At 43.5% G+C, this 26747-nt stretch overlaps 1 protein-coding gene across 5 annotated transcripts in view; it reads right to left on the minus strand.

Annotated features, from left to right (window-relative positions):
• The window catches only part of PALS2 (protein associated with LIN7 2, MAGUK p55 family member), a 123258-nt gene that overhangs the window by 90454 nt on the left and 6057 nt on the right, over positions 1–26747 (minus strand). Inside the window, exon 3 of one of the 5 annotated variants that reach the window (XM_077811370.1) lies at positions 25713–25864. The exons of the other annotated variants lie outside the window; for them this stretch is intronic. The gene's annotated coding sequence lies outside the window, so the exon portion shown is untranslated. The remainder of the gene's footprint in view (positions 1–25712; positions 25865–26747) is intronic. 5 annotated transcript variants of the gene reach the window in all.

Here is a 26747-nt window from a genome sequence, read left to right on the forward strand (position 1 = left end):
GAAATATTTAAGACGCCCGTTAACAAAGTCTTTATTTATCATAACTGATTGCCAGGTCAAGCTCCAACCACTCAATTTCCAAATAAAGTTTTTTTATTCTGATCTGTTTACCATACTGAAACACCTAAACTGAATATGCAAGTATTGTAGCTACTTTACAATTCTAGATTTCTTAATCATTCCTGTTCAGAGTGAATACTAGGATGGATTTTGTATTTCGATTCAGATTTATTAAAACACAAATATAAAACTAAACTGCTGACAATAGCCACTTCACAACATGAGGAGTAAGGCGGCCTTAATAAGTCTTATTTTCAAAACGCTGCACAGTCACAAGCTCCACTAACTAACTGACTGGAGTTGCAGGTACTTTTTTTGAAAGAGAGGCTAGATGTTCACTGGAAGTTTAGACCAAGATCAGCATTCATAGTTTTAGAAACTTTGTCAAATACCAAGTCAACTCCTTAAGTTCTGGGTACTGATCAAGAACTCTCACTATATTCTCTTTTGCAGAGTGACTTTTAAAGCACAGATGAGAGTGGGTGGGGATGAAGTTTTTGGTCTGAGAAGTCACAAAGGAATAACCTGAATTTACAGGAGATGTAAGCCACAAATTTAGGTGGGGAGCTCTGAGACTGTCCATCAGCAGAGGGGAAAAAAATTGTGCAGTTAGTTACAAGCATCTATACCATCACTTCTGGAGCACACACAGAATTCTACAGTGTAGCAACCCTACACCCACCTGTACAGTGGTCCCCAACCTTTCTTGTGGGAATAGCATATTGCTATTCCCAGAAGACTGTGGCGGGTGCCCGACACCCCACTGCCAAAATGCCACTGCCAAGAAGTGGCAGTGGCAAGAAGCTTTGCCACCAAAATGCTGCCGAGAAATGGCAACACTTTTCGGTGGCGGGGTGTCCTGTGGGCGCACAAAAATGCCCCAGCGGGCACCATGGCGCTCGCGGGCACCACGTTGGGGACCCCTGCACTAGTATCTTCAAAGAAACCTTAGTGGGGTGCTTCAGCCTGAAGAAGTGAGACTAAAACATGCAAGTACAGCTTCATCATACTGCTGCAATGACTTCTCAAGGAACCGGTTCTTGGTCAGGAAAATAGGTAAGCCTCCAGTCTACCCTTGACCTAAGACTGCCAGATGATGAGCAAACTACACCTGTATTTGAGATCAGAACTAGATAAGCCATCAACACATTTAAATATAGGCCACTGAACACAGCAACAGCTTTGTCACTTTTGTTGAAGTGCTTGTAGAATTAGGAATCAATTCTCCACACAGAATGGGAGAGGTTGATTTATTTTTCTATGGGGTATGGCTGACTGTGCTCTTCCTGGCTTATTTATGAAAGAAAATTCCATTACACACATCTGTCACAGTCAGAATGTCACCTTGTCTACAGTACAGAATTAGGTCAATGCAAGGCAGCTTACATTGACCTAACACTAAACATCTACAATAAAACGTCGCTCTCGCCAACATAGCTTGCCTACTACACTGACTTAACTCCACCTCTGTGAGAGGCGTAGCTCTTAGGTCAATGTAGTTAGGGTGATGCAGCATCAGTCTACATTGACACTGCTTTCTTTACGTTGACTTTAATGGCCTCCAGGTGTCCCACAATGGACCATCATGACTGCTTTGGTCATCATTTTGATCTCCACTGCCTTGCGACCAAGTACACACCCCATCTCTTATAAAGCCCCACACATTTTAAATTCATGTCCTGTTTGCTCAGTGTGGACAGCTCACCTAGCAACTGCCCAGCTGACCATGCCTGCGCCATGCTGCAGATGCAGTCCTGCCTGGAGTACACAGAAGGTGGTGAGTCTGCGGGGAGAAGAGGCCGTGCAGCCACAGCTCCAATCCAGCCACAGAAGTGTTGATATCTACGATCAGACTACTTGGGGCATGGAGGAGAAAGGCTACAGGAGGGACCCACAGCAGTGCCTCATGAAAGTTAAGGAGCTGTGGCAGGTGTACCAGAAGGCAAGAGAGGCCAGCAGCCGCTCTGGCGTGGAGCCAGAGACATGCTGCTTTTACAAAGAGCTGCATGCCATCCTCAGCAGAGATCCCACCACCACCCACAACAGCACCGTGGATACTTTAGAGGAATTGAAGTCACAGGCCTCCCGGGTGGACAATGAGGAGAAGCATCCGATGAAGTGGGTATCACCCACAAAAGCTTATGCTCCAATACGTCTGTTCATCTATAAGGAGCCACAGGACTCTTTGCTGTTTTTACAGATCCAGACTAACATGGCTACCCTTCTGATAAAGTAACTCAGTTAAGTAAGTAACTACGAAAAATGTTAAACGCAATGAAAGAGAGTTCTAAAAGAGCACAGTGTCTCTTCACCGGTCACGCTGCAATGCCCCCAGCAGCTGCATCAGTACAACTGTGCTGCTGCAGCGCTGTACATCTAAACATTCCCTTAATGGACCAACTTCTGGTAGTGAGAGACGCAAAAATTTGAGCTACTCAGAACTCTTCCTCAGGTCTGGGAAAGGTACTCAGAGTTCCTCAGCTAAATACAAGGTTGAAAAGATAGTTTAGCATAAGTAGTTAGCACATCTTCTAAGTGACCACTCGTCCTGTACCTTGTGGGAACACCCTACACTCCAATGTTCATCCTTATAAAATGATCGTGTGGTATCTAATGCGAAGTTTGTTATGTCAGATGTCTTCAGAAGGCTCATGATGCACTGAGCATTGTTATAGTAATCATTGTTATTGGTTGTAATTTTATGTATATAAATAATATAACAGTTATGAGGCCGAGAATGTGTCCTCTTGGCTTAAAGCAAGCCCAGGCAAAAAACTCTCCAAGAGCAGAGGGGCAGTTCACACTTCATCAGGGCATGTATGGGACAAACCTAGGTCAGTCTCATAGGAACAAAGGACACTGGCCTTGGCAACAAAGGATCCGTTGGACTCTCGAGTGAGTCACCCCCCTTCCTTTGGTCAGTTTGGGACTGCGATGAGGTAATGCTCACTTGACTCTGAAGGGGAGGCAAAGCCAAGAGGGAAGAAAGTACATGATAAAAGGGAGAGTCGTTTACCATGCTCTTCCTCTCTCTTCCACTTCCATCTACAGACACCACCACCAAGCGACTGAAGCGCTGATCAAAGGGGAGAGCCTTGCTGAAGGGCAACCCGCCAGCCTGTCGTGAGAAGCATCTAAGTTTGTAAGGGCACTGAAAGTGTTAAGATCAGCTTAGAATGCATTTTGCTTTTGTTTCATATGACCAAATCCGACTTGTGCTTTGACTTATAATCACTTAAAATCTTTTATGGTTAATACATTTGTTTATTCTTCCTGATGCAGTGTGTTTGGTTTGAAGCATGTCAGACTCTCCTTAGGATAACAAGCCTGGTGCATATTAATTTTTGTTAAATTGACAAACTCATATACGCTTGCAATGTCCAGCGGGCATAACTGGACACTGCAAGACTGAGGTTTCTAGGGTTGTGTCTGGGACCGGAGATATTGGCTAGTATCATTCAGTTGCACAATCTAAAGAGCAGCTTATATGCCAGAGGCTGTACGTGAACAGCCCAGGAGTGGGGTTCTTACAATAGAGCACAGTAAGGCTGGCTCCCAGAGCCAAGGATTAGAGTGATCTAGCAGATCACCAGTCCAGATATCACCAAGGAAACATCACAACCACTCAAGGTGAAATGGCCCCCTAACACTCCTTTAGTCAAAGGACAAAAAAAAAATTCCAAGAACAACTATGTGGGCAAAACCAGACAACCACTATGTGATCAAATGAACTCAGAAAAATGATAAACAAAATCACCACCTGTGGGTGAACATTTTTCAGAAAACGATCACTCTATATCTGATCAGTCCTCATCCCAAAAGAAAACTTGCATAAACTCTTTCATAAGATGAGCCTGGGAACTTAAATTCATAACTTTGTATTAAAACCATGATTTTTAAAGTCTAACCGATACTGGATTTTGGCTTGATACAACAATCTCCCCTCCCCTTTTTTGACCTATGACTACAGGAGCAGGTGGCACTCTGTACCTCAAAGCAGCAACCTGGAACCCCAATATTCACCTCTGTCATATATTTATATGTTTTGTACAAAATATACCTCGTGAGGTATCATTTTAACATCTTGATTTGTTGAATACTAATGTCCAGTTGGAGTGTGTGTGTGTATGTTACTGAAATATGTTGTGAGGTTGGGAACATCTGTAACAGCTTTTCAGGTACAACAATGGAGTAGCCAGACACACTGACAGCCATTAAAAGGGAATCTACTTTCCCAACAGCTATCCCAAATGACTTCTCAGAGAGAGCACACAGACAATGGAGAAGGATTGATCAATGGGGGTGAACCTCTCTGTCATAAGCATAGATCTTTCCAGCAAACTGGAAGAAAACTATAAAGAAGGGAAGTGATGTCATGACTGGGCCTCACTTCCCCCACAACTCAACACCTGGAAGCACATCTGAAAGAAAGATTTTGAACAGGGGCACAGGTGGTCCCAGGCTGGAGGAGAGTTCCAGCCTGTATATTGAACTATACCATCTGCCAAGGTGAGACACTGCTTGATTCTAATTCAATTTAGTTTATAGAACTCAGACAACAAATTATTTTATTTCTTAGGTAACCAACTTTGACCTCTACTCCTAATATTTACACTCACTTAAAATCTTTCTGTACTTAATAAACCTGTTTTATATTTTACCTAAAAGTGTGTGCTTTGGTTTAAGTGCTTGGGCAATCTCAGCTGAGTTTGCAAAGGCTAGTGTATGTCCACTCCACAATGAGACAGGGGCAAACTGGGTAATGAACTTGCTCTGGTCAGAAGCCTGACTAGTGTAAGACAGTACAGTTCTGGGATTCAAGGCTGGGGAGCTGGAGGGGAATTGGCTAGAGCAGGGGTGGGCAAACTTTTTGGGCCAAGGGCCACATCTGGATACGGAAATTGTATGGTGGGCCATGAATGCTCATGAAATTGGGGTGCAGGTGGTGGTGAGAACTCTGGCTGGGGGTGCAGGCTCTGGGGTAGGACCAGAAATGAGGCGTTCAGGGTGAGGGAGGGGGCTTCAGGCTGGGCAGGAGGTTGGGATGCAGGTGGGGGAATGACGGCTCCAGCAGGGGGTACAGGCTCTGGGGTGCAGGAGAATGGGACTGAGGGGTTCAGAGGGAAGGAGGGGGATCATGGCTGAGGCAAGGGGTTGGGGTACAGAATGGGTAAGGAGTGCAGGCTCCAGACAGTGTTTACCTGAAGCAGCAGGATGTCCCCCCTATAGGAGGCGTGGCCGGGGGCTCTGCACAGCCCCAACCTGCTGCAGCAAGGGAGGGGTGCCCATAGGCAGCGACTTCCCCTCTAGCTAGGAGGTGCTTGATCCCTCCACTCCCATTAAGGGCCCGCCTCCTCCCCCACCCTCCTGAAGCTTCCTACATGCCACGAAACAACTTTTTGCAGCGGGGGGAGGCGCCGGTCAGTGTGGCCGTCAGGACAGGATGCTGGGGGAGCTTGGCTGCCCATCGGTGCTGCTGAGAAGCATCTGCTAATTTTTCTCTGTGGGTGCTCCAGCCCTGGAGCACCCATGGAGTCGGTGCCTATAGGGGCACCCCTCCCACTGCCCCAACTCAGCCCCAGACCTGCTGCAGCTGGAGGAGGGGCAGCCCCACCCCAGAGCCCACATCCCCATGCACCCCAAACCTCTGCCCAGCTCCGATCCCTGCCCCCCACATGCTGAATCCCTCGGCCCCAATTTTGTTGTGTGCACCAATATGGAGCTCATGTGTCACACATCACCTCCATATTAGTGCACATAAAATTCATTCCACACATGTTCCCTCTAATTTTTCCCCACACACTGACTGGGAGAATCATTTTTATTTAGCTGTGGCACTGAGTACCTTTCCCAGACCTGAGGAAGAGCTCTGTGTAGCTTGAAAGCATCTCTCAACACCAGAAGTTGGTCCAATAAAAAGATATTACCTCACCCACCTTGTCACTAATATCCTGGGAGCAACATAGCTACACCACCACTGCATAATGCAGAACTATAAAACAGTCCATATTCTGAATGGATAGAGCTATAGGTTCAAGTAGTTAAGTGAACTGAGTTTTGCCTCCAACAGACAGTCTTCAAGAATGTTAGTGCTGATTACTTGGGGCAACACCTGGCAGCCCCTTCAACAGCAGCTGACTGAGGAGCTTTCTTGCATATCTGAAGATCTGTGGAGACATTTAATAGAAGATGTTTATCCAGTATGACAAGGCTCTCAGTGTGGATGAAATTGGCACTAAAAATGGCTACTAGTAACTGTTTTTGAAAAACTTGCCAGTGCTTTTCACTTTTGCCACATGTTGGAGATCTGACAACTTTCTCATCACATCACCAGTGAAAACCATCATACAGGCAGCACATCCAAAAAAAGGTGAGAATACTCATTTATCATTTTCATATTAGCCAGGTTATTGGTCAACCAAAATAACCTTCACGGACCCAGTCCATTGACTATATTTTTAAACTGGTCACCAATACATTGGGCTGTGTGGTGATGCTCAGTTGTCCAACAGAATGAATGAAATACTGGTTGTGGAGTTACCATTAAGTTGATGGCACACTCCCTGTGAATACTGCTCTATACATCAGAAACTGGAAGAGATGTGAGGAGTCTGCAAAAACACCAACTCCTTTTCACATTGTCTGCTTTGGCATTCAGAAGACTTCCGGCAAGCTGTCTCCTACTGGGTACTTTGTAAATTGGACGTAATTTATGAAAAAATTCTAACATATAATGATTAAACTATATGAAATGGTGTATTGCTATCATAAATAAATACCTCTAGCATCAAGTTCATTTTTATGGTCATGGGACATTCAATCCAAAAACCTCTTAAAACTAATTTGATGAACATCTGAAGACTTTCCAGCAGTAGGAGTTGACACTGAAACAGATGGGAGTAGCAAAATTATTTTTAGAAGATCAAGAAAAAGAATTAGCTTCATTCTCATTGCCACTCATACCACTTCCTTCATCAAAAGGCTTCATGTTCTGTGGTGATGCTGCCAAAAAATGAAGGATAATGCACAGAAAAAAAAATTCTGATGTAGACCAGTTTTCCTCCTGTTTGACAGCAGTTGGACATATCTGAAGAACTTAACAAGTGTTTCTCCATTCTATCTACATATATCACACACCCAGAAGAAGAGAACCTGCACTTAGATTTGACAGTTTTTCCACATTCATCTCTAATAAAAGATTTTCATACAAATGATTTTGGCTTTCCCAGATTCTGCCATGTCTATTTATTATTGTCACTGTTTCTGGAATGCTCTATAGCACGAGTAGGCAACCTGCGGCACGCGAGCTGATTTTCAGTGGCACTCACTGCCCAGGTCTGGGGGGCTCTACATTTTAATTTAATTTTAAATGAAGCTTCTTAAACATTTTAAAAACCTTACTTTACATACAACAGTTTAGTTATATATTATAGACTTATAGAAAGACCTTCTAATAACGTTAAAATGTATTACTGGCACGCGAAACCTTAAATTAGAGTGAATAAACGAAGACTCGGCACACCATTTCTGAAAGGTTGCTGACCCCTGCTCTATAGATTATGAAGTATCTCTTATTTCAACCAGCCAGTAGCCATTCATCTAACTACTACTGTTCCAAAAAATCCCAGTCAATCAAATGCTGCCCCCTCCCTCCCAGGACCCTTTCAGATTCCCAGATCACATGGAGGGCATGCAGCCCTTCCTCCCAGAAGCAAAGCAGCACAGTGCGAGGAAGAGGAATAGAGCAGGAAGGGAGGTGCCTCTGAGATGCGATGTCTCACACCCTTCATTAGAATACAGCTTTTTATATTAGCAGGTTTGGCTCTGGATAAATAGGTGTGCAAAATGAGGGGACATTAAGGAGATTTTTGTTAAACGTCACTCCTTCTTCCCCTCTTATCTACATGGGCATTTATTATGCCGTGTTTGTTTTGTTGAGGGTGGGGGAGATTGAGGAGGATTTATAGCTATGACACTTGTTTGTTAAGGAAGAGATTTAATGGCTATGCATCTTTTCTCTGTGTTGGAGGAAATTTAATGACTGAACCCTCATCTCTCCCCTAGTCCCTTCTGAGTTAAGTTCTATAGGTTTCTCTAGTCCATTTAGACTGTAAGCTGTTTGGGGCAGGGATCATGCCTTTAACTTATTTAATGTGCTTTGTAAATTACCACATACATTGATGGCCTAGTATACAAATAAAAATATACATACAATACTTGTGCTAGAAGTTTTTAGCCAACTTTAAGTTAGTTCACCCTTTTTCCCCACAACAGGTGACATTAGTATGCAGTAAAGTGAGTGATCAAGATGTTTAAGCAGGCTTGCTAACAGATGGCCCCATGATGCAACCAGAGTTAAACTACTGCCTACATGAGGGCATTACTGCTGGAATATTTAATCATGGAGGTCCAATAATAGGTCATTTGACCAGCCAATTGACCAGCTTGCCAAGTCTACACTTGATTATCCCCAGTTGCTGCCTATCATAATGATCACTCTGCCTGGTTCACAAATGGAGAATTACCTCTGTTCCCCCTAAAGTCAGATTCTCCAAATCCACCAGTTGAAGGAGCAGAGACAAGACAATGGGACCTTGACCTCTGCCAATAAATATGAAAAGGCAAGATGTGGAAAGGATTACATGATAGATATGAACGCTGGCTGACAAACACATCAGTCCATGTGACTACCATTCCCAACAGACTCTACATATATTGTGTTTGTGGTATCATTTGTCTTTCCTTATAGCAGCCTTCATCTTCTGTTAACATTCTTTTGAATAAAACCTTGTACCAGATAGTATTCCAGATCTAGGATAGACAGAAAAAGCATGTGGGCAAACAAATATTGAACCTAAGATGAACCTAAGTCAGTCTATCACTCTACACAGTGCACCAATCCACATAATAGTCCAGGAAAAGACAAAATATGAATACAACTATGATCTTAAAAGCCACCTAGAAGGCACACTTGCTGGATGAATCAGCAAGGAATGGAGTTGAAAAAGGCTGCCATCCATATGTGGAGTTAGGGAATTGTCTGTGGGATGATAAAATGGGAAACCAAGCCTGGTTTCTGAAACTTGTTCCTACAAAGCTATGTCCACTCTGTCCCCAATTCTGAGGCTAGAAACAGGATGAGGACAGCTCTTGATGGGCAAAAACAGATATTACTCCACTCAGAAGCAGAGGATTATTTCCTACAAATCCTGGCATCACAGGGTGCTCATGACAGGGAGTGGGACAAGTGTGCTATGCAAGAATCACAGGCTCCACAAAATACATCCCTGGACAACGGATGTCATACCTGAAACACGAGAGTCATGCAGAGGAGAAAAAGCAGTACAAGACCATTGAGAGGAGCACCAAACCAGTAGGAACAAGCAATTTCAAGCACTGAGACAGGCACCAAGCTCTAAGGCTTCTAAAACTTGTGGAACCAGAGGGCCTAGAGACAGTCATCAATGAAGCATGAACACTGTTGGCACCCAAACACTGAAACTAATGAAAATGCCATAGAAATTGTTAGAACATCAGAAGGGTTGGGAGCACTTAAGTGCAAAAAAACTGAAGTATGTCTAGTGCCCAAGCCAAAGGCCTCAAACTTAGTGTTATTAGAACCCAAAAGAAGAAAGGATAGCCCATGTTAGGATCAAATGAAGAACTGGAACAATGGTCACTAAGGTGCCAGTTTTGCTCAAGGAAGAACTGGCTATTTCTACACTGAAGGGGGTAATTAATCATGATCAGTAGGGGGCTTGACTTATGCTCTATTCTACTTCTACCTATAAGCTGCCCTTATAAGTTAAAAAAACAAAAAAACAAACAAAAAAAAACTTAAAGGCAAGAAGAGTTCCACCAAAGGGGCCAAGACCCAGGAATATGAATCCTACAAAGATAGCATCTTTAGATAAGCAGGCATTTTACACTCCCTATTGGCCTTCAATAGCCAAGGGGAAGACAGCTACACAGGCTATAATCTAAAACAATGAGAGTACTTATGGCACCTTAGAGACTAAAATTTATTTGGACATAAGCTTTCTTGGGCTAAAACCCACTTCATCAGATGCATGGAGTGGAAAATACAGTAAGCAGGTAGGTATATTTTTTTATATATATATATATATATATATATATATATACACACACACACACAGTACATGAAAAGATGGGAGTTGCCTTACCAAGTGGGGGTGTGGGGGGGGGTCAGTGCTAACGAGATAATTCAATTGAAGTGGAAGTGGGCTCTTCAATAGTATAATACCAAGGGAAAGGGGGGGGGGAATCAATCACTTTTGTAGTGGTAATGAGGCCAATGTAATCAGGGTGGCCCATTTCAAACAGGTGACAAGAAGGTGAGTAACAGTAGGGGAAAATTAGTATAGGGAAATGAGTTTTTGTAGTGACCCATCCACTCCCAGTCTTTAGTCAGGGCCTAATTTGATGGCATCCAGTTTGCAAATTAATTCCAGTTCTGCAGTTTCTCGTTGGAGTCTGTTTTTGAAGTTTTTTGGTTGAAGAATTGCCACTTTTAGGTCTGTTATTGAATGTCCAGGGAAACTTAAGCATTCGACTGGTTTTTGAATGTTACAATTCCTGACATCCGATTTGTGTCCATTTATTCTTTTGTGTAGAGACTGTCTGGTTTGGCCAATGCACATGACAGAGGAGCACTGCTGGCACATGATGGTATATATCACATTGATAGATTTTCTAGGGGAATGAGCCCCTGATGGTGTGGCTGATGTGGTTAGGTCCTATGATGGTGTCCCTTGAATAGATATGCAGACAGAGTTGGCAACAGGGTTTGTTGAAGAGATAGGTTCCTGGGTTAACGTTTTTGTTGTGTGGTGTGTAGTTGCTGGTGAGTATTTGCTTCAGGTTTGGGGGGCTAATCTGTAAGCGAGGACTGGTCTGTCTCCCAAGATCTGTGACAGTGAGGGATCATCCTTCAGGATAGGTTGTAGATCCTTGATGCACAGAATAGGTTTTAGTTGGGGGCTGAAGGTGATGGCTGTTGGCATTCTGTTACTTTCTTTATTGGGCCTATCCTGTAGTAGGGGACTTCTGGCTCTTGCCATCCGTTTCTTCACTTCACCATGTGGGTATTGTAGTTTTAAGAACACTTGATAGAACTTCTGTAGGTGTTTGTCTCTGTCTGAGGGATTGGAGCAAATGCAGTTTAGAGCTTGGCTGTAGACGATGGATTGTGTGATGTGGTCTGGATGAAAGCTGGAGGCATGTAGGTACATATAGTGGTCAGTAGATTTCCAGTATGGGGTGGTGTTTATGTGACCATCACTTACTTGCACTGTAGTGTCCAGGAAGTGGATCTCTTGTGCGGACTGGTCCAGGCTGAGGTTGATGCTGGGGTGGAAGTGTCCACATCTGATGAAGTAGATTTTAGCTCATGAAAGCTTATGCCCAAATAAATCTGTTTGTCTCTAAGGTGCCACAAGTACTCCTAGTTTTTGCCGATACAGACTAACACGGCTACCACTCTGAAGGCTATAATCTGTAGGTTTATCTCCCTCTACCATCTATAGGGGTAGAGTAAACCAGATTGTGATTTAAAGGTGGAGGCCTTAACTTTGCAAGTATAACCAGTTTAATTGTATTAGCCACTGACCTTGCATTTAACAAGCAAAGCTCAACATCCATTAACATACGGTACTCTTGCAGTGAAACCCTGGAAGATGCCAATAGAACTGAAACTAAAAGCCTTGGCCTAAGCTTCACTTTTTGTTCTTTCTGCCTTGTCTTGCCTTTGGTCAACATTGCAGTAATCAAGGGGAACAAATCGTATAATCAGAAATATAGGGATGGACAGGACCTCAAGAGGTCATCGAGACCAGCCCCCTGGTGTTGGGGCCGGATGAAGTATACCTACATGATCCTTGATAGGTGTTTGTCTAACCTGTTTTGTGAGGATTCCACAACCTACTTTGGAAGCCTATTCCAGTGCTTCCTATCTTCAGGTGATACACAGAAGAATTCATCTGCAGTATTGTTGCAGCTGTGTTGGTCCCAGGATATGAGGTAATATCTTTTACTGGACCAACTTCTGTTGGAGAGAGACAAGTTTTCTGGCTTACACAGAGTTCTTCTTGATCACCAGCCTCTTTATAACAGTCCTAACAGATCTGAAGACCTGCCAGGTTCTCCTTCAGTCATCTTTTCTCAACATTAAACATGCCCAATTTTTTAAGCCTTTCCTCATAGACAATGTTTTTAAATCTCTTATTTTTATTATTCTCCTCTGGACTCTCTCCAGCTTGTCTGCATCTTTCCTAAAGTGTGGCACCCAGAACTGGACACAGTACTCCAGCTGAGGCCTCACCAGTGCTGAGTGGAGCAAGATAGCTTCTTCAGATCTCTTACTATGACACTCCTGTTAATACACCCCAGAATATTATTTACCTTTTTCACAACTGCATCGCACAGTTGGCTCATTCAGTGCATGATTCACTATAACCCCCAGATTCTTTTCAGAACTATTGCCTAGCCATTTATTCCCCATTTTATATTAGGAAGAAAAAAATCAAATGCACTAAGTAGTACTCTGCAGTTGTCTTTAATGAATTTCACCTTTCATTTTAGACCAATTCACCAATTTTGTCAAAGTTGTTTTGAATTCTAATCCTGTCCTCTAAAGTTGAGACCCCTACTAGCTTGGTATCAGCCACAAGCTTTATGAAAGAGTCCTCTCCACTATTATCCCTATAGTCTGTCCCCACCATAGACCATCCTACCCCCAAGCTCACAGATACTTGCGTCAACAGCTTCTGCCTGGTAAAGGGTGGATTGTGATAGGGTCTTCTTGATGGTTGAGCATTCCTGGCTTTGAAATTAATTAGTCTCACACTTTGGTTCACTAATATCCAGATTTGGTGACCTTCAGGGCACCTTAAGAGCCACCTATTCATTCAGGGTCCCCCAGGAGGTAGGAGTTTCCTGACCATAACATTTTCTCCAAGTGGGTACCTGGTGCTCCATCAATCTAGCTCCAATAGTCTTTCCACTTAACAGCACATGGCAGACAGAAAGATAACTTGTTTTGTCCAAGCTGGTTGGTGGTTTTTCTGGCTGACCTACTTGAGATGCTGCAGCCACAGAGCCTAGACATCCTGCCACAGGTGAAATACAGAGTAAATAGTAAGTTAGCACAAGAATGCAAAGATATCCCCAAAACTAGCCTATGTGATTTTTTTTTTTTAAAAAATATTAATTTGTAGCAAAGTCTTTCATGTGAATAATAATGGAATCTTACTTCTCTCTCTCTCTCTCTCCAGTATTTCCATGCAAAAGTAAAAACCCTACATATTACTGAGACTTAAACACAAGATGGGTTCTGACAAAAACAGCAGTTACTGACTTGGAGAAAGTAGAATTACAGGTAACGCAGCTTATTTTACTTTTAAGCCATATGAGTACCCAAGTTCCATATTGAAACAATGGGAAGAAGCAAGCATTAACATTTTCAACAGCCAGTTTACTTTTGGGGGGGGGGGGGGTGCAACGACGCCTAAATCCACCAGTTCATCCATCTTCTTGTGGAGAAAATGGCAATCAGAGAAATTAATTTAAATTGGTCTGAGGTAGTCCTGGAGTTTGCCTTCTGGAAATATGGCGATTGTATCTGTGCTGGGGAGAAGATTGTTTCTCTGGCAGGGATGCCCAAGGGATATCCTTTTTAAAAGCTTGGGAGAGTAAAATTTCCAGCTGCCAGGGAGTGAATACTGAGAAAGTTTGTGTGTGTGGGAAGACACTTTGACCATGGTCCTCTAATGTCTTGATAACTGTTTTTATACTTAAGTAAAAGTTCAGGCCTTGTCTACCACTACAGAGTTTTGTCAGCAGATGACAGCTTTTGGTGGCAAAACAGTGGAGGTGTGCATACTGCAATGCCACTTTTGGTGACAAAACTATCCCGTTTTGACAACAAAATAAAACCACCTCAATGAGAAAATTTTGCAGCAAAGTTTTAGTAGCAAAGTGCCAAAGTAGACACCACATTTGGTTTTGCTGCTGTAAATGGCCTCCAGGAGACATCCCATAATGCCCATCCTGACCACGTTGGTCAGCAGTTTGAACTCTGCTGCCCTGCAGCCAGGTAAACAATCTTCTGCCCTTCCCCCTTTGAAGCCCTGTGAATTTTTGAAATTCCACTTCCTGTTTACTGGGCATCGAGAGTTCACTTTGCATCTTCCCAGCTGATCATGGTAACTCCATGTAGCAAACTGTCTCCCGCTTGGACCAATACTGAGCAGATCCAACAGCTCTGCATTTGGAGAGAGGAGGCTGTCCAGTCCCAGCTGCGCTCCAGCCATAGGAATTTCAATACCCACAGGCAGATTTCTCATGGCTTTTGTGAAAAGGGGTACATCAAGATATGGTGCAGTGCCAAGCAAAGCAAAGATCAAGGAGCTGAGGCAGGTGTACCAGAAGGCAAGAGAGGCAAACCGTTGCTCCGGTGCTGTACCAGAGGCCTGCCAGTTCTATAAGGAGTTGGATACTATCCTCGGCAGCGACCCCACCTCCACCACCAAGAGCTCTGTGGACACTTTGGCAGCACTTGAGGCAGTGGAAAGTAGACATACCCAGAGGACGAGGTCGTGGATGAGGAGGTAGAGTTAGAGGATGCCATGGAGCCCACAGCGGGGTTGCCAGGTTGTCAGGCCAGTCAATAACTGTTCTCCACTCCGGAGTGGCCTAGCCAGTCCCAGCACTCCCATGAGCAAGGACAGGAGACACCTAGTAAGTGGTGTTTTAAAAAAAAAAGTTGATGGTGCTCAGTTACATGATGGGTAAAGAGACAGAAATGGACAAAACTAGCTGTGTTTCTGTGTGCTCGACATTTCTGTATGCAGCTACGCAGTACAGTGAAACAGGTGTTGATGCACACTGAGATTTCACGGGAATCCTCCAGAGAGATCTCTAGGAAAAAAAAAAAAAAAAACTTTCCTGGAGGTACTTGGCAATCCTCTGCCAGAGATTCCTTGGCAGAGCTGCTTTGTTCCTTCCCCAATGGAAACTTTCCCACCCAACTCTGCAATCACTTGTGCAGGGACAAAGTGCCACACAGGAAAGTAACATAGGGACCAGGTTGGAATCCACAAGCCTGCAACAGATGTAGCCTTGCGATTTAGCCCAGGTAGAAACTCACCCACTCTGGCTAAACTCACCATGCCTAGGGTGTTCGCTGAGATGCGTACTTGCCAAGGGACAGAAAGAAAGGAGAAAAGGCTTGGTATGTTACAAGGAATGTGCTAAACTGTAATGATTCAATGTGTGTGAACAACAATTATACGTCTGTGTATTGTTTCTTGTGCTTCTGCAGATGTGGCCTTCATAAAGACAGTGCAAGGAGGACATGCTCTGGAAGTTCTGCAATACTTTGATGCAGAAAAAGGGGAACACGAGGAGTGAAGAGAAACTGAAAGGCAGGACAGAAAAGAATCAGGACTACGTTAAGGATGCCACCGAGCGGATGATAAAAGTAATATAATTCATTCACAAACATGCTTAAGTCCCTCATAACTCTGCAGTCAGAACAGATGCCTGCCTGCCCACCCTCTCCTGCAGCACATTCAAAACTGTTTTCCACACCCCCACAACTCCACCTGCGCATTCCCCAACACACACTGGAATTTAACGGTTTCCCATTCACTTCACCCCCGGGACAGCTTTCAAAATGATAGCTAGACCTACGCACAGCTCCGACAGTCTGCCCTTCCCTGGTCCCTTCTCTTCCCACCAAGCGTTTGTGTGTGTTGAGTGTTTAATAAAAACAAAAAATACAAGAGATACCTCAATTTCTAGGGCATAAAGATAGACAGCAGGTGCACCAAGACACACACAGGCAGTTTACTCCTTTGCTTACTGAAATCCTAAACCACGAATCACCACAAGTGCTTCCTAGGAAAATTTAATTTAATGAAGCATTGCAGTTTGCAGCATAAAAATATACATCGTTGGTTCTCATTCTCAAGGTGTTGCCTCAAAACTTCTCTGATTTGAATTGGCCCCCGTTGTGCCCCTCTAATAGCTTGGTATCAGGCTGCTCAAAATCAGCTTCCAGCTGGCATGCCTCAACAGTCCACTACAATGAACAAGAGCCGTTGAAAACATGCAAACCAATGCTGGAAGACCATGGAATGCTGGGACAGAAAACAATGTATCATGGGATGTTAAGCACGCACTCACGATGCGCTGTGATCCACTCTACCAACCCACAAGTCATAGCGGCACAAGGTAGTGAGTATCCCTGTGGGATAGGTACCCACAGTACACTGCTCTCACTGTCTATGGCACTAAATGTGGATGCCCTCTGCACTACACTCCCTCTGTCAGCAAACAGTCAATAGTGCTGCTATTATGATTGTCAACCTAACTTTTGTCTACAAAAAAGTCTGAAGTGTAGACATAGCCTTAGAAAGCACTGGTTGACAGGCATAATTAAAAATTGAGTGTCATCTAGTATCCATGTAACTTTTAGATGTACATTTAAACCAATAAGTGAAGAATTATATTGCAACTTCTTGCAACAGTACTTCATCCTAGTTTGTAACTAGGCTAAGCTGTATCTAGCCTACAGTCCCATATGCAGAGCTCTCACTAATTTCAAAGAACTGCAGGATCTCAGAAGTAGCTTAAAAGAGATTAAGCATTTGTCAAAATAAAGAGCATATGCATGAACTTCAACTCACTTAATGAAGTATATGAAGAGAGCCTGGTCTCAGTCCCGTCCCTACTGGGCACGTACACACATAAGTAAAGACAATCACCATAACTGACAATCTCAGCAAGCAGGTAGAAGATTCAAACAGCTTTCTCACTGACCTGAAATATTAAAATTTACAGAAAAGAAAATGCAGGTTTTTTTTATTACATGTCTTTATGAGAAGCCAGGAAGGAAATGAGGGTTAAACATTGGCTCTTAGTCTTCCGTACATGGCTAGCAAGATAAAGATTTAGGAGTCAGCCAGTTTTGCATAGTAATGATAAGACTAGAGCCTACTGTGAAACATCCTAGACAGGTATGCATGTTTGACTGTAAGCAGCAAATAGCAGCCTTTTAATCTAAACTAATCTCTATGTAAGCTCAAAAGCTTGTCTCCCTCCCCAACAGAAGTCAGTCCAATAAAAGATCTCACCCACTTTGTCTAATATCCAGAAAAACTAGACTACAACTGCGTAATCTAAACTATTACCATTCACCTGCACAACACGCAAAGGGTAAAGCCATCCTGCATTGGTTATGCAAGAAAGTGGGAGACCCAAGAGGTACCAGGAGTTGCTTAAAACCCTCCAAGAACAGGAAGTTAAAGACTCCAAAAGGAGTTGTACAATTTAGTCAATAGTACAGTACTCCCTTGCACAAACTCCAATGTTATTTCAACTAACGATGAAAAAAGCATGCTTCTAAATCTTAAATCCCCCTTTATCCCACGTATAGAAGGTGTTTTTGACTTTTTAGATGAACACATCACTGAGAACATTTGTAAAAGAGTTCCTGTTTTTTCCTAATAGGCATTTTGGTCCCTGTAAATGAGACAAAATAAATACAATTCCTATGCTCTTTGACCACTTTTATTAGCAAAACTGTTAACTCAGTGCATCACCACAGGGAGCCATTCATTACAGATCTATTTGGTCATAGTTAGCTGAGACAGACAAAAAAGTGCTGGACTGCAGCTCCAAAACTTAAGTCCTGGAAGTACACGCATCTGCAGTCTCTCTTGGACATGTATTAAAAAAATCATCAAAGTGCTGAATGGACAAGAGATTGTTAAGTTTGGAACAAACAGCTTTTGAAGCATCCCATGAGACTGGAATTTTTATTTACTTAAGAAGTATTTACTTACACCATTGAGGAAGCATGAGAAGTCAGTCTGTTCTAATTAAATTACTTAAGTAGCTTGTGCTGTCAACCTTGGGCCTGGGTTATGCTACAAAGTTAAGTCAATGTAAGCCACCTTGCATCAACACAGTTGTGCATGTCTTTAAAATTTGTCTCCTACCGATGTAAATGCCCTGTTACAGCAACGCAGTAACGCCACCTCCTCAAGCGGCATTGAACCGTGGTCGATATACTGAGATCAACTCAGAGTGACTATAGACACCGCATTACTTTTGTCAACCTTAACAGTCATCCAGTAGCTGTCCCACAATGTTCAATACGGACCACTCTGGTCACAATTGTGACCTCCGTTGCCCTTGGGTAACAAAGAGGAAGCTCCTCCACCCCTTTAAAGCTTTTGAAATGCCTTTTCCTAATTGTACAGCCTGGTGAGCACACCTAGCAGCTCTCTATTGTTGTGCACAACTGCTCAGCTGAGCATGCTGGCTATATACTCCAGACGTGCTCCTGCTTGGAGTAGACAGGAGATATTGGATCTCCTGTGCGTGTGGGGAGAAGAGGTTGTGCAAGCACAGCTAGAGACCAGCCACAGAAACATCAACATCCACAAGCAGATTGAATGGGGGATGCAGGAAAATGGGTACGACAGAGACCAGTAGCATTGCCATGTGATAGTGAAGGAACCGCGCCAGGCATATTAGAAGGCCAACAGTTGATCCAGTGCTGAGCTGAAGACCTGTCGCTTTTACAAACAGTTGCATGCCATACTTGGCAGATGGCCCACCACCACCATGGATACCTCCAATGGATCCAAGACACAAGTCCCTAGCTTCAACAGCAAAGACAAGTTGGAGGCAGAGGAGTAGGATGGGAAACATGCAACCAGGTGGTCCCGCTATCCTGTGAGCCAGGACCTGTTTGAGACTCCCCCACAGTCCAGTCAGCTCTGGCAGATGAGCCAGATGAAGAGGAAGGTACCCCAGGTAAATGTGAAACTATTTCACATTACAAAGATGTACTGATGGTGTCCCCAACTTAACAGGGCACAGCTATCAACTTTTTATTAATTTATCCATACAAGAGAGATAACTACAGGAGAATGAAAAGCAGATGATAATGCTAAGCAAGCAGGGCTATATGGAGTAGTTTGTTATTTACACAAGTATGTCCCTTGAATCCTCCTGAAAGATCTTGATGAAACTTTCATGGAGGTACTTTGCAATCCTCTCCTGAAGGTTTCTAGGGATGGCAGCCTTACTTCTTCCTCTGATGCACGACACTTTCCCATACCAGTGAGTGATAACTTCAGTAGGCACCATTGCAGCATACAAGCTATCAGCATACAGGGGCAGACAGCTTCAGGATATCAACAGCTGTCCTCTCACAGCCTTGGTTACCCTCAGGGGTTAGAGATCAGCTAAAATCACAGCCACCTATGGAAAATGGTGCCAGTATTCAGTGCCATTGCCCTATTTGCATACTTTCATGCAACCGAGCAATTCCTTCCTCATTTTGCTCACCTGTAGGCAGACTATACTCACCATGGCTTGTGCTGTGAGTGTTGCCGCGCATAAGCACTCCAAAGCAGAAATTTCAATATGCATGTCTTGTTTAAAAAACTTTAGGGGAGCAAGAGAAGGAAGTTCTGAATCTTAACTTTTGATTTCTGTTGTGACTATACTGTTTTAACTGCAGCCTCGAGGGGGTTCCCCCTTAATACCAACAGAACACCTGAGCCAGATAAGGAGGAGAAAGAAGAGGACTTGGGATGACAAGTTCAAGGAGATCATGTAAGTCAGTGTTGCTTCAGGTCACGGGCAAAGGGCCTCATGGGTGAACACTACAGACAATCTGGAGAAGGAAAGAGAACCGGAGAAAGACTCTGGACTCCCTGCAGGAAAAGGAGATGCAAATGCACCAGACCATGATGGGGGTTCTCCAGCAGCAAAACACAAATGCTGTTGACTCTTGTGGACCTACAGGGTTAACACTCACTGGTTCACCTCCCTTTCAAGTTCTCAACGGAGTACTCCATTACTCCACCTCCCTAAATACCCCCTCAACATTCCACGTGACATCAGGGACATCTCATTCTATATGACATCCCTACCACTACCACTCCACCCTGGAGGTCATTAAGGACAACCACAGCTTCACATAAAGCCATGATTGTTCTCACAGATCAGCCTATGTGCAGGTAAAATGGACATGAATATTCTGTCCCCTTAAGTACCATTCCACTAATGTATTGGGTTTAATGTATTTGCTTTTAAATTACAGATTTTTCTTGGCACTGGTTTTGTTACTGAATAAAATTCTACTTTGAAAACACTTCATCTTTATTAGTTCACAACATATGCTGCAGAGTGCCTAGCAGTTCTGAAAGCACCCACTTTACTAGTTGCTGTACAGGGTGACTATTCATAGGAGCAGCGACAGTAATCATAAATGTACAGAAAGCACTGCAAAATTAATAGATTCATTGACAGTATTGTATTCATAGATATACACCAAGAGCACCACAATTTCTAGCCAGCCCTAAAACAGCAGGGTCAAGTACAGCATTGTACACCACAACACATTACTGTGGCTCACTGTTAAAGTGCTCTTCCAAAGCAGGGAGGTATTTTTTCATGCTTTGTGTGTATAAATAGATCTTCTACACTTTCCACAGTATGCATCCGATGAAGTGAGCTGTAGCTCATGAAAGCTTATGCTCAAATAAATTGGTTAGTCTCTAAGGTGCCACAAGTACTCCTTTTCTTTTTGCGAATACAGACTAACACGGCTGCTACTTGGAAACCTGTCATTCAAACTCAGCAGACAGCCACTTCAACTCTGCCCTCCACCCCAGCAGCAACTTTTCCCCCTCTTTGCTTCACAGATATTATGCAAGACACAGCAAGGAGCTATAACCTCTGGGACTTTTTCCACCTGACTGAGATACAATCTTGTGAATAAACAACAGCAACCCTTCAAAGGACTGAAAGCACATTCAACTGTCATTCTGAACCTACTGAACTGGTAGTTGAATCTCTCCTTGGTGCTGTCAAGACGGTCAGTGTATGGCTTCATGAGCATGGAGAGCAATGGGTAGGCTGGGTCCCCCAGGAACACTATTGGCATTTCAGTATTCCCAATGGTAATCCACTAGTAAGGAAAGACTCTGGCTTGTATCTTTCTGAACAGTCCTGTGTTCTTAAAAGATGCAAGCATCATGCACCTTCCCAGACCAGCCAATATTGATGTTGGTGAAGCATCCCTGGTGATTCATCAATACTTGCATAATCACAGAAAGAGTAGCCGTTTATGCTCTGTGGCAAGGTGGTCTAGTGCAAAAAATAGGGATGTGAGTGCCATCTATTGCTCCACCACAGTTCTGGAACCCCACTGCTCCAAATCCACCCACTATGTCCAGCACATTGCTGAGAGTCTCAGTCCTGTGTAAGAAGAGGTAATTAATGGCCCTTCACACTTGCATGACAACAGCCTCCATAGTGATTTTCCAACTCCAGAGTAATTTGCCACTGACTGGTAGCAATCCGACACTGCAAATTTTTACAGTGAAATCGCCACTTTCTTTTCCACTGTCAGTGGTGCTCCCATTTTTGTGTCCCTGAGCTGGAGGATTGGGGCAAGCTTGGCATACAGATCCAGGAAAGTTCTGTAGCCACTGCTACTATCCCACCAGTCAGTGCTCATTTCTCAGATCCAGAAGCACCACTACACCATCTGCAGCTGCTCCACAAATGCCACCAACAACCTTGAATTGGTTCTCATTATATCCCACAGAAATCTGTCCTCAAGAAATCATCATGTTTCACACTGAACCAGTTCTTGCAGCTCTGCAAATACCAGAGGATCATGCATTCTGTGCTTGCAATTGCTTATGACAATAGCACAGAGCTGTGTAGGTTCCATGCTTCTGTCAAGAATGGCCAACAGCGAGGAGGGCCATGTGGGATTTTTTTTTTTTCTTCTTAAAGTGTGAAAGTTATGGGATACAGATGACATTACGAGATGGAGACAGTTGCACACTGGGAAGTTGATCCCTTGCTCCCAGTCACCCCTGCACAACTCCTTTCTTACCCCACCATGCCAAAACTTCCCAAAAGACCATGTATTGACTGGTGGCAGGTTGCACATGATGCACCGCACTGTGTATTAACACAAGCATCCCTAGTGAGTACACACAGCACTGACACAAGGAGCCAAGTATATACACACACACACGCGCGCGGGCGATATACTAACTGTGGCAGCTTTATGCTGACGTAACTTGCAACAACCAGTTTGTCGTATAGACATGGCCTCACTCTTCACTGAAGTGATCTGTCTTAACAAGTACTGTTAAAGCTAAGGTTTGCTCGGTGCAGTGGATCCCTAGTCACATAATCAGCTGAAAAACAGACATTTATAACTGCCTTATGATTCATTTTTCACTCCCAAAAAATGCACTTGCAAAGTTTTGGGTTGTTTTCTTTTTTTAAGCAGAGACTTTAAAAATTCCTAATAACTTTTCAAGCATTGATTATCAGGTTATCAAGATTTCTAGACAGAAGACTAAAGAAAGGTAGTCGGGCTCCAATGGCTGGGGGAGACAAAAAACCTCATACCATAGCAACTCGGTCTAAACTAAGAAGTGCTTTGGCAGTAAGCTACACTGCCAAAAGCAGTTTTTGCCAGCGTAACTGCATCTACAGTAGGAACTTTTACCATCACAACTATATCAACCACAACTCGCAAATGTAGACTGGGTCTGGGAAGACTAGGGGTGTTGGATTTCTGCCAAGACACATTGTTGAAGGGCTTCATTTTTTCTATCAGCCTTTGCATAGGTAGGTGTGTGATTAGTTTGAAGCCTTCCATCCCCACCATCTGCTGGAAAGACATTCTCTGTTCTACCTCCAACTCCAGAGCTTCATGACCACTAGGGATAAAAGGGCCTCTCTGCTATTATACACCCCCTGGCCCAGCTTCTGATTTGAGCACCTCCTCCCCCCTCCCCACATACATTAATTAGTCTCAATGCATTGACTCCTTTAAATCCCCAGATAGACAACTTCATTGCTTCTGCAGCTGCTCATAGGTTTCCTGAGATTCAGAAGAGTGAAAACTCACTTGTCAGAACACTGTGATAGACTGTGAAATTGATAAGAATGTCTGTTTATGTATATTTATGTGGAGACTTAAGGAAGCAATGTATTGACTTCAGCTTCAGAAAGTTCTCTTCACAGTCAGAGCTAACATACATGTTTTCTATAAGTGGAAGATAGATATAGATTCCGCATGATTTGGTAGCACTACCCCCCTGCTTGTCAGGGAGAGAGAACCACTGGATAAGTAGGCAAGTTAAATTTCCAAGCCCACTTATTACATGACATTTTCTGAACCCCTCTCTATTTTGTCATTTATTTTTGTAAAAAAAATGTAGTTGGCTACCCTAAGAGACACTACAATAGATAATTTTTGAAAAAAGTTCACAACCAAGGAACTATACACTAAAAAGTTCATCAGGCATCTATATAGCTTCACATAGCATCCACACCAACTACAACCTCTCCCAGGACTACTTCTCAATCTCATAGATACCACAACTCAACCACTAGAGGGAGTACTCTAGCTAAATTTGTTTTGTAAGAATGTTCTGCTTTATAATACTGATACACAAGGCGTGAAAAAATTTGACAACCTTATGAGCCAGACATGCTCCCACACCAGCATCGCCCTCCCCATGAAGTCCAAAGGCAATACCCAGCCTCTCTTCCATTCCAGTAGCTGGGATTTCCACTACGGTACTGTGTCCCTGGACTCTGCATCTTTCATTGGTGGAAATGGAGGGGAGAAGAGGAAGAGAATATTTTTATTATATGGAATTAGACATCAAAAGGCTCCTAAAGGAAATCTCCCAGAGTTCTCGGGTTTACCCCTTCGTACAAACTCTTTTTCTGAGCCCTCCACAGCCTCTCCTAGCTGCTGCTCATACATTTCCTCCTAATCCACGCAGCAGAAAAATGAATAGGGCCCTACAAAATTCACAGCCATGAAAAACGTGTCACAGACAATGAAATCTGGCTACTGTAGGGTAGTCACAGTATTGCCACTCTTACTTCTGCACAGCCTTCAGAGCTGGGCAGCTGGAAAGCAGTAGCTACTGGCCAGGCACTCAGCTCTGAAGGCAGCACCGCCACTACCAGCAGCACAGAAGTAAGGGTGCCACAGCATTTTTTTTTTTTTTGGGTGGGGGTATCACTTTTTGCAGGAGAACAGGGCTGATCTCATAGGGTGATGACTGCCCAAGGTGCTATGGTCAACTCCTCCTCCCCCCCCCCCCAACACAGTTAGCCCCTTTAACACGAATGCTGGGGAGGAACAGAGCTGGGGCATCCTACCGTGTGCCAGGCTCCAGCTGCTAGTCTTGGCAGGGCTGTGGTGGGACAGGACTTCCTCTTAACCACACAGGCCACTTCCAGGGCCAGGTCAGACCCACCTCCTGGGGCAGCACAGAAGGGTGGCAATACCATTCCATGCCACCCTCACTTCTGTACTGTTGCCAGTGATGGTGCTGCCTTCAGAACTGGGCTCCCAGTCAGCAGCCGCCACTCTCTGAAGGCGGCACCACCCATCTCTGACAGCAGCACAGATGTAAGGGTGGCAATACTGCAGTGGGTGGCAACAACCCCACCACCACCCATAGACTTGTGACCTCCCCACCACAAGCCCTTTTTGGTAAAATTTCATATTTAAATATCTGAAAACATGAAATTTAAGATTAAATCCTATGACCAGGAAATTTATCAAAATGTACTGTGAATTTGGTAGGGTCCTAAACCTGAGTGTTCCCTCTTTCCCACAAGGTTCTTAATAATCACAGTCAAGATGACTAGAGCATTACCATAAGTCCTTAGGAAATTCCAAATGGGCTGCATCATCTAATCAAAGGCTACGATAAGCCCATCACACCAGATGGTCTTCTGCTCTCTACCTAGTTTCCTTTTAAACAGGAAGTCAAATTCAAAATTTTCTTCATTTTCAAGGCACTCTGTGAACTGGATCTCAGATACCCAAACAGTTGCCCAAGGCTCCAGAATTAGGACCATGAATAGAATTCCAATCCTCAAGCACAATGAATCCACTTTAAAACTCACTTGTGGACCAGGCACAAAGTTCTAAGGCTGTGGAATAAACTCACAGGAGCTAACAATCACCTTAAATATCAAACTTTCCACTTGAAGAAAAAAAACAACACTGCTTCTCTTTTTTTTGGTCTGCTGTGCTATGTGTTATACTGAAGTCAATGTCAGTTTTCCCCTTAGAGAAGGACTCACATGACAAATTCTAGTCACATCCTTTAGGACTGGTCTGCACTTAAAAGTTAGGTCAACCTAACTATGGCACTCAGGGATGTGAAAAATTCACACCCAGAGCACTGTATCTATGCTGACCTAATCCCCATGAGACGCAGCTAGGTTGATGGAAAAATTCTTCTGTGGCTCTAGCACTGCCACTCAGAGAAACTGATCACCTACAGAGATGGAAAAACCCTTCCATCATTGTAGAAAGTGTCTACACTATGGAGTTACAAAAGCACAGCAGTGGAGTCACTGTGCCACTGCACTGCAGCACCTGTAGCATAGACAGGACTTTCTGGAAGTGCTCAAATACTACAGTGATGAGGGAAGTTTAAAAGCCTCGTCAAAAATGAATTGAGCAGAGTGAGTATTGTTCATCTTATTCTGCTGTAGCTTAGCAAAGCTATAAAAAGCAGGAAGCTACAGAAGCCGCCTACCTGCACACTTTGGAAGACCACACAAGGTTGTTTTTGCAGCCAGAAGGACTAGAAACTTTAGAAGTAGCCTCCTGCAATCCTCTCCACTAGTGAGTGAGCAAGATCCTTTTCAAACCTTGTTAACCACAATAGTTCCTCCTGCATTTCAATCACTATGGCAAAAATGCAAAAACAGCTAGTGTGAAATATTATAGACACAAGATTTAAGTTATTTCTGTGTAACATTGTAACTAGGTACGAACAGCCAAGATTACTGTAACCTAGAGTTCCTTGGAAGTATTTCTCTAGTTTTTCTATTTGATCATTTTGTGCATTTGACTGCAGCTTCTTTATAGTCAGCTTCACTGTTTCTGCAATATAAGTACTTACTTTTTCCTGTTGAAAAGACCTTTGTAAACATTAACAGGAGATCAGGAAAATTATAAGTCATTTGAATTAAGTTTAAGCAAAGAGGCCATTTAAAGGTTGATTTACCAGTAACTGGATTTTTCTAAAAATTAGTCTCAAACAATTTAAGTCAGTGTCCTTTTAAGACAAGTTAAAAGTTTATCTAGGAGGCTCTTCCCATCCATGGAATCCTGCTGGTGTGATAAAGAAAGAATATCTGCAGCCCTTTGTTTACCCTGGAATGGTGTCATAATTGCATTCATTTTTTTCTGGAATTCTAACAATAGCGTATCAGCAATAAGGTGGTTAGAACTACTAATTTTTCCATTCCTTATCCCCCTCCTATTTTTATTTTCCCAATGGACAGCAGATGCTATACAAGAGCTCTATCTCCCTGGTGACTGTATAGAATTTAGTCTTAACTCCCCTCCCTTACTAGATAGTTTTGCCATTTAAAAAAAACCTCTCAATCTACTCAATACATTTTCCTGCACCTTGCACTTCGATTCTCATGTCGCACTTCAGCTTCTCTGCTGAGCATTTGACCATGAGGTGGCAATATAGCCATAAAAAGGACAAATTATAAACCAATGAATTGACTGCAATCACTCTTCTTGGGCAGCACACCAGCATGCTCACACTATCTTG

The sequence above is a fragment of the Eretmochelys imbricata genome, chromosome 2, assembly GCF_965152235.1.
Source record: "Eretmochelys imbricata isolate rEreImb1 chromosome 2, rEreImb1.hap1, whole genome shotgun sequence".
NCBI classification, from domain to species: domain Eukaryota; kingdom Metazoa; phylum Chordata; order Testudines; family Cheloniidae; genus Eretmochelys; species Eretmochelys imbricata.